Raw genomic sequence first — 6,695 nt, 5'->3', positions numbered from 1 at the left:
AATATCAGGTGAGTAAGAGCGCAATCGAAGTCCGCATGTGATACCATCTATTCCTGATAGGAACCACATGGACCCAGGAGATAATGGATCTGATCTTAAATCATGGTGAATTTGTCCTTTTTAGCTAGCTTGCTGGTGCTAGCTAATTTGTCCTGGGATATAAACGTTGAGTTGTTATTTTACCTGAAATGCACAAGGTCCTCTATTCTGACAATTAATCCACATATAAAACAGTCAACCGAATTGTTTCTAGTCATCTCTCCTCCTTCCAGGCTTTTTCTTCTTTGGACTTTATATGGCAATTGGCATCTAAACTTTCATAGTATTACCACGACGACCGACAAACTCAGTTGTCTTTCAATCGCCCACGTGGGTATAACCAATGAGGAGATGGCACGTGGCTATCTGTTTCTATAAACCAATGAGGAGATGGGAGAGGCAGGATTTGCACTGCGATCAGCGGCACAAATAGAACTGACTTCTATTTTAGCGCTTGGCAACGCAGACGCTCGTTGCCGCGCACGAGCAGTGTGTGTGCAATAATTGAATAACATGTATGTTTAAATGTATTTTGCAATGCTCACGCACGCGATGCGAGCGGTGTAGTCAGTATGTGATGTGAGTTTTGTCCTATATTTTGATTTGATTTTTAATCCCAGGCTCATCCTCGCAGGAGACCTTTTGCCTTTTGGTAGGCCGTCATTGTAAATAAGAATTTGTTCTTAAGGGTGGGAATGGGCATTCCCTCTAGGGTACGTGAGACGGTAGCGTCCCACCTCTTCAACAGCCAGTGAAACTGCAGGGCGCCAAATTCAAAACAACAGAAATCCCGTAATTTAAATTCCTCAAACATACATGTATTTTACACCATTTTAAAGATACACTTGTTGTAAATCCAGCCACAGTGTCCGATTTCAAACTCACGACGTGCGGGCAAGTACAGCGGAAAGTACGGACGAAAAGTAAAAAAAGTTATATTACAGTCCGTAAAAACATGACAAACGAAGTATTGAATCAATCTTTAGGATGTTTTTAACATAATTCTTCAATAATATTCCAACCGGAGAATTCATTTGTCTTCAGAAGTGCGATGGAACAGAGCTCAGTCTCACATGAACGCGCATGGTCAGCACATGTTCAGGTTATGATAGACCTTACTCTATCCCCTCTCATTTGCCCCCACTTTACAGTAGAAGCATCAGACAAGGTTCTAAAGACTGTTGACATCTAGTGGAAGCCTTAGGAAGTGCAACATTACCAATATCCCACTGTATCTTCAATAGGAGCTGAGTTGAAAATCGACCAACCTCAGATTTCCCACTTCCTTGCTGGATTTCTTCTCAGGTTTTTGCCTGCCATATGAGTTCTGTTATACTCACAGACATCATTCAAACAGTTTTAGAAACTTCAGAGTGTTTCTATCCAAATGTACTAATAATATGCATATTCTAGCTTTTATGGCTTTGTAGCAGGCCGTTTACTCTGGGCATGCTTTTCATCCGGACGTGAAAATACTGCCCCCTACCCCAAAGAAGTTAACTGACTTGCCTAGATTAAATAAAGGTTCAATAAAAATAAAATGTCTGCCCATGACTCTGACCTATGAACAGCACAATGAATGAGCAAAGCTCAGTGTTATTTAATCATAGGGACATAAACAGCCGAGGTAGAAATTAAAATTTTGAAATTATTGAAGTATCCTGTCAATTGATAAGCGGGCGTGGTCTTATCTTTTATCGAAATATCATATGGGAAGATATGATTCCACGTGTCTCAGTAACAAGTGTATAATAATACCTATGTTATTACATGTTAGTTACATAGGCAGCTTCAGTGTATAGGTTAGGCTATATTGTTAGCTGTTATACTTGTTTCACACATTACAATTTTATATCCATTTGACTAGTAAATTAACTCAAATCGATTGTAGCTAAACCTCCTCTTGCCCTAGAATTATAATCTGAATGCAATTACCATTTCATAGATAGGGATGGACTCATAAAAAAAACACTTGAGAAGTGGACCAAACGATATCCAAGATGTGGATGTGGATAACTGACCTTTTCCCTACTAACCTTAGGACTATTGATGTAGTTTACTAATTTGTGCTATTGAATAACATGCTTGTATTCATCACTATGAACAGACTGTTATACGATTTACATTGGCAACAGTAATCAGTTCCCAGTGCTACTGTGGAGTGTGTTGCTTAGGTTGCTCTCTGTTACCGCGCCTGACCAGGGTCCTTATGCTCATATCCTTAGAAATCATTGTTTTGTATTTCACTGCCTTGAAATGTATACTGTCTCAAGTTACTCTCTCTACTCAGTTCAAATAATGAAGGCAGCAGTAAAGAGACATCTATGCAGAAGACACCAAGGCATCAAGCCAGTACTAAAATTGGGCTAAGTGAAGCTCTCCAGTTCTTGTTCCTGCCGGTGATGCAGGCTGTAGTGGGCTCTCGGGTTGCGTCCCTGGTGGTTCTAGAGTTCTCCCTCAGACAAATATCAGCTTGGGTCACAGCTGGACCAGTGAGCATTATAATAGCATACTTGTCACTAAAAATTACATGAAAATCTTTCTCACATTCATCAGCCTTGATTCATCTCTCCTCTTAATGAATTTCCCTCCCGCTCTCTGAATCTGCAGGAGTCCAGTAGGTTCCTACAGCAGCTGCTGGTCCAATGTCAGTTCTCCTTGGGCTGTGCTCAATTGCGGTCTCCATTTCCTCCACGAGGGGGCGCCACAGCTCCGGCTCTGCCTGCTCCTCGCTGCAGGACTGAGCTGGTTCCTGGCCAGCCAGACTGGGCGCCTACGACTCCATGTCATGGCACTGTACAGACTACACAGTTCCCAGTGCTACTGTGGAGTGTGGATGACACTGCTAACATCAGGTTGCTCTCTGTTACCGCGTCTGACCAGGGCCCTTATGCTCACCTTTGCAGTGGCTGCCAATGCCGCCCTCAGGTTCTGGACTCCACTGACAATCTGCTACACACTGCTGGTGGTGTATATGCAGGGTGAGAGACTGAACATACAGTAGCCTACATGGTTAAACTTTTAAGCAGCAGAATGTCAGAGACTATTTGGTATTTTGTACATAGCAGAGAGAAAGTTAAGGACAAGCATATTGTTGTCATTCTCATTGAGACAGCTGATGATAATTATTTTCTACTCAGAGGAGCAACATCGTCAGCCAAGTGGCCAAGCTGTTATAAACACAGTGGTGGTGCGTCTTGGGGGGGGGGGCTCATGGTCCTGATGCTGATTGTCGGCCGCTGGGCAGATGTGGTCCACCTCATCCTGTGCTTCCTGGGTGAGGCTAGCTGTCTGATACCCTCCAGAAACCTATTGGATGCTACAACACAGGTGAGAATGAGTGTCCCTCAATTGACCGTGCTATTCCAGCTTGCTGTACGTTTATCAATTTATCTAAATATTTCTGTCATTTCAGTGTATCTTACATAATAGAAATGTGGGTATTTATGCAGGATATGGAGGAAGTTACCAGTTACCACATTCTCAGAGGAGTAAGAACCAGATGAGATGCTTGACACCTGGCAAAGACCACCAAAGTTAGACTAATTGACATGGGAAGACACTATTTGTGCTGGGACTCTTTCTTAGAGCATCAGTCTTAGATTATATTTTGTATTATTATTGATTATCAGTGATGTAATTTACTTAAGTAAAAATACTTTAAAGTACTACTTGTAGTGTTTTTTTGGGTGGTGGGTATCTGTACTTTACTTTACTATTCATATTTTTGACTACTTTTACTTCACTACATTCCTTAAGAAAATATTGTACTTTTCACTCCATACATTTTCCTGGATTGAATCCTACTACACCGGCTCCGACGCTCGTCTTATGTGGCAGGGCTTGCAAACTATTACAGACTACAAAGGGTAGCACAGCTGCGAGCTGCCCAGTGACACGAGTCTACCAGACGAGCTAAATCCCTTCTATGCTTGCTTCGAGGCAAGCAACACTGAGGCATGCATGAGAGCATCAGCTGTTACGGACGACTGTGTGATCACGCTCTCTGTAGCCGACGTGAGTAACACCTTTAAACAGGTCAACATACACAAGGCTGCGGGGCCAGACGGATTACCAGGACGTGTGCTCTGGGCATGTGCTGACCAACAGGCAGGTGACGTCACTGACATTTTCAACATGTCCCTGATTGAGTCTGTAATACCAACATGTTTCAAGCAGACCACCATAGTCCCTGTGCCCAAGAATACAAAGGTAACCTGCCTAAATGACTACAGACCCGTAGCAATCACGTCCATAGCCATGAAGTGCTTTGAAAGGTTGGTAATGGCTCACATCAACACCATTATCCCAGAAACCCTAGACCCACTCCAATTTGCATACCGCCCAAACAGATCCACAGATGATGCAATCTCTATTGCACTCCACACTGCCCTTTCCCACCTGGACAAAAGGAACACTTATGTGAGAATGCTATTCATTGACCGCAGCTCAGCGTTCAACACCATAGTACCATCAAAGCTCATCACTAAGCTAAGGACTGGGACTAGGACTGGGACTAAACACAACTGCAACTGGATCCTGGACTTCCTGACGGGCCACCCCCAGGTGGTGAGGGTAGGTAGCAACACATCTGCCACGCTGATTCTCAACACTGGAGCTCCCCAGGGGTGCGTGCTCAGTCCCCTCCTGTACTCCCTGTTCACCCATGACTGCATGGCCAGGCACGACTCCAACACCATCGTTAAGTTTGCAGACGTCACAACAGTGGTAGGCCTGATCACCGACAACGACGAGACAGCCTATAGGGAGGAGGTCAGAGACCTGGCCGTGTGGTGCCAGAATAACAACCTATCCCTCAACGTGACCAAGACTAAGGAGATGATTGTGGACTACAGAAAAAGGAGGACCGAGCACGCCCCCATTCTCATCAACGGGGCTGTAGTTGAGAGCTTCAAGTTCCTTGGTGTCCACATCAACAACAAACTAGAATGGTCCAAACACACCAAGACAGTTGTGAAGAGGGCACGACAAAGCCTATTCCCCCTCAGGAAACTAAACAGATTTGGCATGGGTCCTGAGATCCTCAAAAGGTTCTACAGCTGCAACATCGAGAGCACCCTGACTAGTTGCATCACTGCCTGGTACGGCAATTGCTCGGCCTCTGATCGCAAGGCACTACAGAGGGTAGTGCGTACGGCCCAGTACATCACTGGGGCTAAGCTGCCTGCCATCCAGGACCTCTACACCAGGCGGTGTCAGAGGAAGGCCCTAAAAATTGTCAAAGACCCCAGCCACCCCAGTCATGGCAAGCGGTACCGGAGTGCCAAGTCTAGGACAAAAAGGCTTCTCAACAGTTTTTACCCCCAAGCCATAAGACTCCTGAACAGGTAATCAAATGGCTACCCGGACTATTTGCATTGTATGCCCCCCCCAAACCCTCTTTTTACGCTGCTGCTACTCTCTGTTTATCATATATGAATAGTCACTTTAACTATACATTCATGTACATACTACCTCAATTGGGCCGACCAACCAATGCTCCTGCACATTGGCTAACCGGGCTATCTGCATTGTCCCGCCACCCGCCAACCCCTCTTTTACGCTACTGCTACTATCTGTTCATCATATATGCATAGTCACTTTAACCATAGCTACATGTACATACTACCTCAATCAGCCTGACTAACCGGTGTCTGTATGTAGCCTCGCTACTTTTATAGCCTCGCTACTGTATATTGCCTGTCTTTTTACTGTTGTTTTATTTCTTTACTTACCTATTGTTCACCTAATACCTTTTTTGCACTATTGTTTAGAGCCTGTAAGTAAGCATTTCACTGTAAGGTCTACCTGTTGTATTCAGCGCACGTGACAAATAAACTTTGATTTGGACACCCAAAAGTACTTGTTACATTTTGAATGCTTAGCAGGACAGGAAAATAGTCAAATTCCCGCACTTATCAACCGAACATCCCTGGTCATCCCTACTGCCTCTGATCTGGCAGACTCAGTAAACACAAATGCTTTGTCTGTAAATGATGTCTGAGTGTTGGAGTGTGCCGCTGACTTTACGTAATTTTTTTTTAAACAAGATAATTTAAAAAAATAACAATATGGTGCCATCTGGTTTGCTTAATATAAGGAATTTGAATGATTTATACTTTTGATACTTACGTATATTTTAAACCAAATAGTTTTAGACTTTACTCAAGTAGAATTTTACTGTGTGACTTTTACTTTTACTTGAGTCATTTTCTATTAAGTTATCTTTACTTTTACTCAAGTATGACAGTTGGGCACTTTTTCCACCACTGTTGATTATTGACAACAGTGTTTACTTTTATACCAAAAATAATAATATAATAAAAAATATATTATGACACATCAACAAAACCTTTTTAATAAGGTACCTTGCAATAATGTTGTTTTCAATCCATGCAGAGCTCTTGGGAGATAGGGATGATGCTCTTGCCATAAGAAAAGTACACTCAATAGTGCTACTCTTTCACACAATTCCTTGGCCACAAACAGTCTCTTTGTTCTCAAATGTCACTGCCATTAAATTGAGCCAAAATATATTTAGAATTACACCTTTTGGACCTTAGCAGCCCTGAAGTAATGTATCAAATGCTGCTATAGTGTAAAACATTGGTTACACATTTTATTACAGGCTACGGTAGGCCGTCATTGTAAATAAG

At 43.1% G+C, this 6,695-nt stretch overlaps 1 pseudogene; it reads left to right on the top strand.

The window, feature by feature from the left end:
* The first annotated feature begins 2,363 nt into the window (after positions 1-2,363).
* On the top strand, positions 2,364-3,707 carry LOC139557371 (transmembrane protein 82-like; annotated as a pseudogene).
* Positions 3,708-6,695: the final 2,988 nt, after the last annotated feature.

Source organism: Salvelinus alpinus, chromosome 28 (genome assembly GCF_045679555.1).
Source record: "Salvelinus alpinus chromosome 28, SLU_Salpinus.1, whole genome shotgun sequence".
Classification (NCBI taxonomy): domain Eukaryota; kingdom Metazoa; phylum Chordata; class Actinopteri; order Salmoniformes; family Salmonidae; genus Salvelinus; species Salvelinus alpinus.
Note: the sequence above shows the minus strand (reverse complement) of the source record. Positions and strands in the feature narration are given on the sequence as shown.